This window comes from Arvicanthis niloticus, chromosome 2 (assembly GCF_011762505.2).
Source record: "Arvicanthis niloticus isolate mArvNil1 chromosome 2, mArvNil1.pat.X, whole genome shotgun sequence".
NCBI classification, from domain to species: Eukaryota; Metazoa; Chordata; class Mammalia; order Rodentia; family Muridae; genus Arvicanthis; species Arvicanthis niloticus.
Genome location: NC_047659.1, coordinates 102,465,767 through 102,476,089, shown reverse-complemented (window position 1 = coordinate 102,476,089; position 10,323 = coordinate 102,465,767). Strand labels below are relative to the sequence as shown.

At 43.4% G+C, this 10,323-nt stretch overlaps 1 pseudogene; it reads right to left on the bottom strand.

Moving 5' to 3' along the window:
- Positions 1–6,965: 6,965 nt before the first annotated feature.
- On the bottom strand, positions 6,966–7,751 carry LOC117702722 (glyceraldehyde-3-phosphate dehydrogenase pseudogene; annotated as a pseudogene).
- Between the last annotated feature and the right edge of the window lie 2,572 nt (positions 7,752–10,323).

The following is a 10,323-nucleotide window of genomic DNA, read 5'->3' as shown; positions in this document are numbered from 1 at the left end:
TCATTTTGATCATCTACTTAGCCCAGAGAACCAATGCTTTATGGAACAGAAACTTGGATTATTGCACTCATTTTATTATGTAAAAAAACCCAGCACCAAAGGCAAAGGGCACCTTTGAATCTTCTCCTGTTTCCTACTCCATGCTTGGCAAAGCCAAACCTCTGACATAGGGCTGAGCTAATGAGAGTTTGAAATTTAAGAGCTATGGACTCAGAAGAGGAAGAAAACTAAACCCTAACATTAAAGTGCCCATAGTATGTGGAGTCCCTGGATTGATGAAAGGTTGTCTCAGTTTCTTTTTCTGTTAGTATAAGATAACCTGACTAAAGCAATTTAAGGGGAAGGGATATATTTTAGCTCACAGTTCTGGGTTATAGAGTATCATAGCAGGAAAGTTACCACCAACTGGTAGCAGAAACTTGTGAGAGCTGCTCACATCACATCCATAAGCAGGACCAGAGAGCAATGGATGCATATATGTGTACTTTTAGCTCACTTTCTCCATTTTATACAGTTCAGGATCCCAGTAGAGAACGATACCACCCACAGCAGGCAGGTCTTCCGATTCAGTCAACATAATCAAGATAACCACCCACAGATTCTCAGAGGCCCATCTCTCAGGTGATTCTAGATTTTTGTCAAGTTAACAACACAATCACAGAGACAAAGAAATCCCTATACTCACCATGATTATTGCAAACTATCGTCTGCACTATCACTGTCTGCTGGTGCTATGTTGCCTGTTATATAAAATCAACTAGTAGGAGCTTACAAAGTGAGTAATTGAGCAGATAGTTAAGGATTCTATGCACAGTTAATACCAAATATCCTCTGGCCTGTGATACTTACTCTTCATTATTAATTTGACTAAATTTAGTAAGAAAGTATGTTTCCTCTAGGAACCATACCTCTGTGTGTGTGGGGGGGGTGGGGGTGGGGAGGATGTTTTCAGAACATGGGAAGTGTCATCCCATAAGCTGAACTAAATAAAAAGGAGGAGCTGAAGTGATTGTAGCATCCATCCCACTTTGCTCTTTGGCAGTGTCACCCTGGAGCAGGTGATAGTGTGATACTGGGTTGTATACAAAAACAAGCCAGTAAGCAGCACTTCCTCTCTGTAGTCTCTGTTTCAGTTCCTGCTTGAGATAGATGGTGACATGGAAGTATAAGATGAAATAAACCCTTTCTACCCCAGGTTTGCTTTAGCTAATGGTCTTCATCACTGTTACTGTGAAACCAAACTAAGATCAAAACTGATACCAGAGAGTATACACTGGTATGATGGATCTGACCATGTTGTCAGGGCAAGGACTGTGGAAGGATTTTGGAGCTTTGGGTTAGGAAAGGCCACTGATGCTCAGGGCTTACTGCCTTGAGTTCCTGTCCCAACTTCCACTCATGGTGGACTGTAAACCACAAGATGAGATAAATCCTCTCCATGTTGCTTTCATTCATGGTGTTTATCACAACAATAGGAAGCAGTCAATAAGAGCTGTGAGCTAGGGATCCCCTAGAATTCTTATTGTGTGAACTTTTCCTGAAAAAAAAAAAAAAAAAAAGCTCTATTTAACCCAGATGGGACACCAACAATAGATACACCCATAATTTCGCCCAAGTCCAATTTGGTAAACCAAGGAGTTAACTTGGATTACTTACAAAGAACGGATGGAAGGTCACTAGAAAGGAGCAAAAACCAGCCACGCCACAAACAACAAACAACAACAAAAAAAACCCTAACCCTCTCACCCAGGCATAACTGCATAAATGAAGACACATTTCCCCCTTCCCATCAGTTGGCTTTCCATCCTCTACGTTCTCGAGGACCTCCTGAGACCAAGAGGCCAGGTGCAATCAGGACAGAATCACATACAGCTGCGGGGAGGAAGGGGCTGCAGGAGGAATATTTGGCTGAGATGTGAATCAAGGATCTGATGACCTTCCTCCATCCTGCTTTCTATGAGGGAATGTCAAGAGGCCCAAACTTTGGGATAGTTCATGGTTGTTCACAGCCTCTTCTGAAGATAGTAATGGCTGCTGTGCTCTGAGGAAGCATCTACAATGCTATGTAGGCAAAGCATTAATGGGCCATTCTGGTGGGATTTGGTGACGTCAGAATGTCAAAAGGACTATGGATAGTGGAGGGGACCCAGCTCACAGTTTCAGAGGAGAACAAGACTCTATTGATAATTAGCTAGAAGCTGTTCATGTTACATGTTTGTGAAGAAATTCGGCTGCTTTCTGCCCATGTTCTGGGAAATTGAGAGAGGATGAATTTGAAAACCACAAACTGGTTTGTTTAGCAAAGAAAATGTCAAGACAGGACAGCATTTGGGCTGTGGCATGGCTGTCACTTGCTGTTCTTGTCCAGAACCTTTCTGATTTAAGAAGAAAATGCTCAAAGAGCCATGGGTGATCTTGCAGGTACCTTTGAAAAGGAAGATGAATGCAAGTGTGAGGGCTATTCATGATTCCACGAAAAGATCTATTTTGAAAACCTCCAAAACTCAAGTAATGATTGGTTTATAAAATAGATTATCACCACATTTGTGTGACAAATACCAGAATGGTGAAGCAAAGCATGAGCGTGTGCAGTGACGCAGTGTCACAAACCATCATCAGTGAGCAGTGTAGTGATGCAGTGTCACAAACCATCATCAGTGAGCACATGCAGTGATGCAGTGCCACAAACCATCACCAGTGAGCACATGCAGTGATGCAGTGCCACAAACCATTGTTAGTGAGCATGTACAGTGATGCAGTGTCACAAACCATCAGCGAGAGTAACAAGAGGCTGAAGTGTCCTCTTCACCAGGCAGCAAAGCTGACCCTTCTGAGAGCAATGCACTCCCATTTAGTCGGCTCTAAGTCAAGAACAAGGGCTGTGATTGTGAGGACTACATTGAAAGGACTCTCCTTTTTCTTCTGCCAGATGCTAGCCTGTTGTCACTGGCACAGTCTGCCAGCTGCCCTCTCTATTCTTCCTTTCCACATTCCCTTAAAGTGTGAGCCAAAATAAATCTTCCCTATTATGTGTCATGTGACAGTCACAGATTTCAACTCATATTGATAATGTGATTTCATTTTTAGCTATAAAACACAAAGGAGATTTTCTGTGTTGCCAGTTTTGTCCACGGGTCTCTCCTGCCTGTGACGGATCCTTCTTCATTTGTGCTTTTCCGGCACTGTGCTGTGGGTTAAATCACAGCACTGGGAGGTATAACCAACATTTCCAGGAGAGACCTACATAGCAGAGAAAACAGTCATTATTATTTCATACATTAAGGACCACAATGTGAGAAAAAAATCAGCAGTGTAGGATCACGAAGCTCAGATGTGTGTCTCAGGTAAAGCTTCCTGAAGAGAATCAATGATCTCTATAGCACTGACTGTCACCATTGTTCTATTTGTAAATCAGCTTGTCTTCTCTCTGTAAAGATATATGACTGTGGCACTAACAAGCACATCTGTGTGCCCATATTAAAGCTGCCTCCTCTGACAGCCTGTTTTCATACAGTGTTTTGTCACAGAAATAGAAAAGTAATTAAGACATTTAGGTTGCAAGTCTTCTTCTACAATCTCTGATCTGAGGACTGTAACCATTGTCACATATTTTTAGGCTTTGAAGGGTTGATTGTTCAGACCAATTCACAGGTTCTTAGAGAACCCAGGTCTATTTTCTATTTCAGATCATTTAAAAACTTGTCCTCACATGACTTTTACACCTACCTTGTAAGATATATAGTTAGATATTTAATATGTATTACTAATAAAAAGAAAAATATTGTATTTTTATAGTTATTGGCTTCTTGAAACATTTTAATACAAATATTTTGATCATAGTCTTTCTACTTCCCTGACCCCTCCTAGATCCTCCACACCTTCCACCCTACCCAGCTTCATATTGTTCCTTTCTCATACAAAAATAAAAACAAAAACCAAATCAATGCTATCAACAACCAAAACAACAACAAACAAATAAAAAGACAAAAGCTACCAAAACAAAGCTCACAAAAACATGGAGTCCATTCTGTGTTTGTCAACTACTCCTGAGCATGGGGCCTGCCCTGGAGTGGGGCTGATACTCCGTGTTACTCCATTGGAAAAAAAAAAAAATCCATTCTTTCCTAACTCTCAATGGGTATAAACTGCAAATCGATTCTTATTTAGGGAATGGGACATTGTGTCTACTTCCCCTTCTCCATCCAGGGAATTTTTCTGGCTTGACCTTGTGCAGATTTTGACTATGCTGTCACAATACTGTGAGCTGACTATGCTGTCACAATACTGTGAGCTGACTATGCTGTCACAATACTGTGAACTGACTATGCTGTCACAATACTGTGAGCTGACTATGCTGTCACAATACTGTGAGCTGACTATGCTGTCACAATACTGTGAGCTGACTATGCTGTCACAATACTGTGAGCTGACTATGCTGTCACAATACTGTGAGCTGACTATGCTGTCACAATACTGTGAGCTGACTATGCTGTCACAATACTGTGAGCTGACTATGCTGTCACAATACTGTGAGCTGACTATGCTGTCACAATACTGTGAGCTCACGTGTGCATCAGGGCTGGATGATGACGTTTCCTCAGAGTCATCTGGCACCTTTTACAGTCTTTCTGCCTCCTCTCCTAAAGACACAGCTCTCTAAGTCTTGAGAGGAGGGGTTTGATAACAATGTTTAATTTAGGGATGAGTGTTCCAAAGTCTCTCACTCTGCATTTTTCTGTTGTGGTCTCCATATTAATTACCATCTACTATAAAACCAAGCTTCTCTGATGAGGGTAAGTGATGACTAAGGATGTGGAAATCTGTCATCAGGAGTCTATTTCAGGGGTTGCTGTGTTCACTTAGCAGAATAGTACTGTAGGTTTTCCTCTAGGTCCATGGCCTATCTAGTCTCAGGTACTTGCCTACTTCAGCATTGTCGGGTATGGGTTCCATATAATGGAGTGTTCCTTAAATATTGAAAAAAAAAGGTTGGTTACTCCCACAACACTTGTGCCCTTATTGTATCAGCAGAGTTTACAGGCAGGTTGCTGTTGTAGGTCACAGTGTTCATAGCTAGTTAATACTGATGATTACTTTGCTCATTTGGTAGTATGTACAGTACTAGCTTTCAGCACCATGAATGCTAGTCAATAAGAATGAAGCTTCTAGTTAGGCACTAATTCAATTTCTCCATGTTCAATGACAAGGGATGTCTTCAGCAATAGAAACTTACCATCAGGTTGTGGAAGGTATCCAATAGCATTGGCAATAGCATGTAATGCTTTGTGGGGTGTCTATGAGACCCCCTTCATCCAATGACTCAATAATATTTAAACCTTCCTCATATTGAGAGTTTTACTTGGAAAGCATAAGATATTTAGTTGGAGTATTGTCTTTCCCATTGTATGGTAATTCTATTTAAATTCCATAGACTATATAATTCCATATATAATATTCCAAATATAATATGTATAACCAATATAAATATATATACATATATCTTGATAGTAGATATGGTGATGGACATTTCTGGTTCTTCTGATTTCTAGCTCTTATAAATAGAGTTGCCTGTACTGCATTTCTTGGAGCCTATTGTAATAGGAGGGCTGTCTTCTAGAGGAGATGTGTTGTCTTAGTTGTTCACGTTTGTTAGGCATTTGGAGTTATGATGTTTGTGGTGTTTCTTGATGGACATAACTGGTCTTGCCCTTGCTGGGTGGGGGTTCTGCTCTTTGATTACTGTTGTACCAATCTGATAGGTTGTGTACCAGAGAATGAAACTCAGTCGTGGAGTCTCTAAGCAGTCCCAACTTGGTGCGGTGGGTAGGGTAGGTGTCAGGCTAGCAGGCAGAGGAAGAAGACTGACTCTGGAGGTCTCTTAAGCAGGACATAGCATTTAGATCTATGAAGAATGGCAGAGGTAGAGCTAGTGGTACCCTGGCTCTGGTCATGGATGACAGTGTGTCCAAAGGGGATGAAGATGGGCTAGGAAAAGGGGCTGAGGTAGTCAGGCAGCAGCTAGTCTAGAGAGATCAGAATTGAGGAGGGAAAGGAAGACATGGTAGCCCACCTTGATCCTGGCCAGTGTGGCTGGTGGAGAGCAATTCTGGGATCATTGGGGAGTCACAAAAGAATAGAGATGGGCTGGGAGGAATGGCTGAAGAGGGTAGTGAAGAAGAATTGGGAGAACCCTGTATCTACACCATGAGGCCACATTCTCAGGAGATGGATGTGAGCTGGAGGAGGGGCTCAGACAGGAAGCAACAGGAAATCTAAGAATACCCCAGAGACTCCAGAATGGAGCATTGGAAAGAGAGCAAGGATAACCTACCTGGGTCCCACTCAGCCAAGTGTGCAGCTGTGAGGTCCCAAGTAGGGAGTGGTTTTGCAGTTCTATGGGGAGTCACAAAGGAAAGGAGGTAGGTTAGGAGAAATTCGTGTGTTACACGGAAGCTGTATATTTATACAGAATAGCTTTTGTAGCCCTGATGTTAATTACTATCACTTTTTGTTTATAAAAATTTTGGGTTAATTTTCCTAGTGTTCCCAGGTAAATCTGTTTTATACACAAAGAGTAATACCTTTCCCCTCACATATACATAAAGTTCCATTGTTTGATTCAGTGAAATTTTTAGCATAATGTTAAGTGGAAGATGCAATGGTGAGTGTTCCTGAACACAATGAACTCTTGCCAGAAGTTCTGAAGTGGGTGAAAGTTCCCCATGCATCATTCCCCAGAGAGCATGGAAATCTTTTGTGTGTGTGTGTGTGGGGGGGGGGTGCAGCAAACTTTATTGATGGTATTCAAGAGAGTAGGGAGGGCTCCCTAGGCCCCACCTGCTATTTCTGGAAGGGAAATTGTGAGGGAGATGCTCAGTGCTAGGGGCCAAGTTGGGACAGGGACTCCTCAGCAACTGAGGGCCTCTCTCTTGCTCTCAGTGTCCTTGCTGGGGTTGGTGGTCCAGGGTTTCTTACACCTTGGAGGCCATGTAGGCCATGAGGTCCACCACCCTGTTGCTGTAGCCCTATTCATTGTCATACCAGGAAATAAGCTTTACACAGTTGTCATTGAGATCGATGCCAGCCCCAGCATCAAAGGTGGAAGAGTGAGAGTTGCTGTTGAAGTTGCAGGAGACAACCTGGTCCTCAGCATAGCCCAGGATGTCCTTTAGTGGGTCCTCAGATGCCTGATTCACCACCTTCTTGATGTCATCATACTTGGCAGGTTTCTCCAGGTGGCATGCCAGATCCACAACGAATACATTTGGGGTAGGAATGCACAAGGCCATGCCAGTGAGCTTCCCGTTCAGCTCTGGGATGACCTTGCCCACAGCCTTGACAGCACCAGTAGATGCAGAGATGATGTACTGGGCAGCCTCATAGCCAGAATGCCACAGCCTTCCAGAGGGACCATCCACAGTCTTCTGAGTAGCAGTGATGGTGTGGACCATGGTCATAAACCTTTCCACAATGCCAAAGTTGTCATAGATGACCTTGGCCAGGGGGGCTAAGCAGTTGGTGGTACAGGATGCATTGCTGACAATCTTGAGTGAATTGTCATGTTTCTCGTGGTTCACACCCATCTCAAACATAGGGGCATTGGCAGAAGGGACAGAGATGATGACTCTTTTGGCCCCACCCTTCAAGTGGGCCCTGGTCTTCTCCATGGTGGTGAAGATGCTGGTAGACTCCACAACATACTCAGCATCACCCCATTTGATGTTAATGTGATCTCAATCTTGGAAAATGGTGATGGGCTTCCCATTGATGATGAACTTCCCATTCCCAGCCTTGACCGTGCAGTTGAATTTGCCATAGATAGAGTCATACTGGAACATGTAGACCATGTAGTTTAGGCAATGAAGGGGTCGTTGATGGCGACAATCTCCACTTTGCCAAGTACAGAGCTGAAGGCAGCCCTGGTAACCAGGTGCCCAGTACAGCCAAATCTGTTCACACTGACCTTCACTATCTTGTCTACAGAACAAGGGCGTCACTGCACAAGAAGATGCAGCTGCCTCTGGAACAGGGAGAAGCAGAGAGCCAAGCTTGGAAACCTTAATTCCCCCCAAAATGGCCATTTTGAGCTGAATATCTATCTCTATTTACTCAGTCTCTAACTTGAATAAGTTGGTCTCATCCATCAATTCTGTCTCCTAGGTGTTTGATCAAGGCAAGTGGTAGTATAACATTTCTGGAAAGAGTGAAGATATCTTAAAGCCAGACACTTTGGTTATCAGAGGACTGAATCTATGGGCCCTAAGCAATGCAGGAAGAGGGGGAGGATGAAGTCTGGTGCTCACCAGAGAAGGGGCTGCCTGTTAGGAAGAGAAGCCACACAGTGCTAATAGTTTGCAGGGCAGACAGGGACCTGGAGCAGAAACAAAGATGAGCCAATGATGTGTGGGAGCTGCCATGACAAAGACAGCTTAGTTAAGCCTCTTCACCTCCAAAGAAACCTAAACCTCATGCTAGTTCCTCTTAGACAGGCGTGGGAATCACTGGACTTCTTTATTGGCTATTCTTTACAATGGAGCCACATTGAATGTCTCTGCTCTTTGCTTTTCACTTTTACCTGTCTCTTTAATTGGTCTACTGAGGATAGGTAGGTGACTCTCGATTGCTTAGGTTGCTAGGGCTCAGGATTTGACTTTTAAAACTCCAGTAAGAATTTTGTCATGCCAAGTCAGGCTAGAGGGCAACACTTGGAATCAGTCATTCACAGCCAGTTGACTCCTAGTAGAGAAAGGAGTCTGGTTTGAATAAGAATGGCCCCATAGGCTTATCTGAATGCTTAGGCATCAGGGAGAGGCACTACTTAGAAAGGATTAGGTGTGGCCTTATTGGAGGAAAGCATCACTGGGGGTGGGCTTTGAGATTTCAAAAGCCAATCCAGGCCCAGTATCACTCTTCCTTCCTGTTGCCTGTGGATCTGGATGTAGAACTCTCTGCTCCTTCCCCAGCACCATGTCTGCCTGCATGCTGCCGTGCTTCCCACTGTGATGATAGTGGACTAAACCTCTGAAACTGTAAGCAAGATCCAATTAAATGTTTTCTTTTATAAGAATTGTTATGGTCACGCTGTCTCTTCACAGCAACAGAAACCACAACTATGTCCCACACATCTGCTGTAATCATTTTACTCTAAGGACTTTCCCTTAATGTCTACACTTCAGCATCAGCTGCTTTGCACTGGTTTGCTAAGCAAAGCAATGAGTGTTGGGATTCAATGGGCTCTGAAGTCCGACCCGTGGTAAGCTCCCCCTTGACTGGCACGTGGATTGATTACTTTTCTCATTGCTCAGACAAAATACCTGAGAAAAGTGAAATGGACGAAAAAGGGGAAGGGTATCACTGAGCGTGACAGAGATTTTCTTGTTTTAGGTAAGATTAACTCAGGGGTTTATGGTCATAGAAAATTAATGGTCATCAGACTAATGGTTTCCAGGTCCTTTGTCTTTGAACTCAAAGAATAGATTTCATGGGCAGCAGAAAGACTTAGAAAGGAGTTCTATCATAGGAACGAGTCTAAGAGAAAGCAAGCAGAGCTCCATAGAGCAGGAGTGGTTCCATCTAAAAGCTGCCACCAAGGGTCTGTGTTAATAAGGCTTTCCTGGCTGGAGGCATGGGAAGTTAGTTTATCAGTCCAGTTGGCCCTCCCATGAGTTGTTCCTATTCCTCTCTGTGGTGGTCTGAATGAGAACGGCCTCAATAGACTCCTGTATTTGAATACATGGTCTTTAGCTGGTAGAGCTGTTTGGGAAGGATTAGGAGGTGTGGCTTAGTTGGAGGAGGTGTGTCACTGGGGGTGAGTTTGATGTTTCAAAAGCCCATTCTATTCCCAGTTAGCTCTCTCTACCTCCTGCTTGTGGATCAAGATGTGAACTCTCTGCTACTGCTCCAGCACTATGCCTGCTTGCCTGCTGCCATGCTCCCCACATGATGGTTCTAGGCTCTAACCCTCTGAAACCTTAAACTCAAAATAAACTCTACCTTCTATTAGTTGCCTTGGCCATGGTGTTTTACCATGTCAACACAAATTAACTAGGAAATGCTCTATCCAAGTGGCCAAACTCAAGTGGCATACATATATTCAAGAGTCAATGAAGTATATGGTCATGCATAGCTTACAGGTATGTTCTCATTAGGGGGCTATATAAAAGGAGAAAGAATAACAAGAAAGCAGTACAAGAAGCAGTTCTAAATGTGTCTAGCATTTCTGGCCTCCAGCCAAAACAGAACTGCTAACAGGGACAAGAACATTTTTCAGCTTCTGGGAAAGACAAAACAAGTTGTCAAGGGCAAGGAGTAGAAATGTTTGTT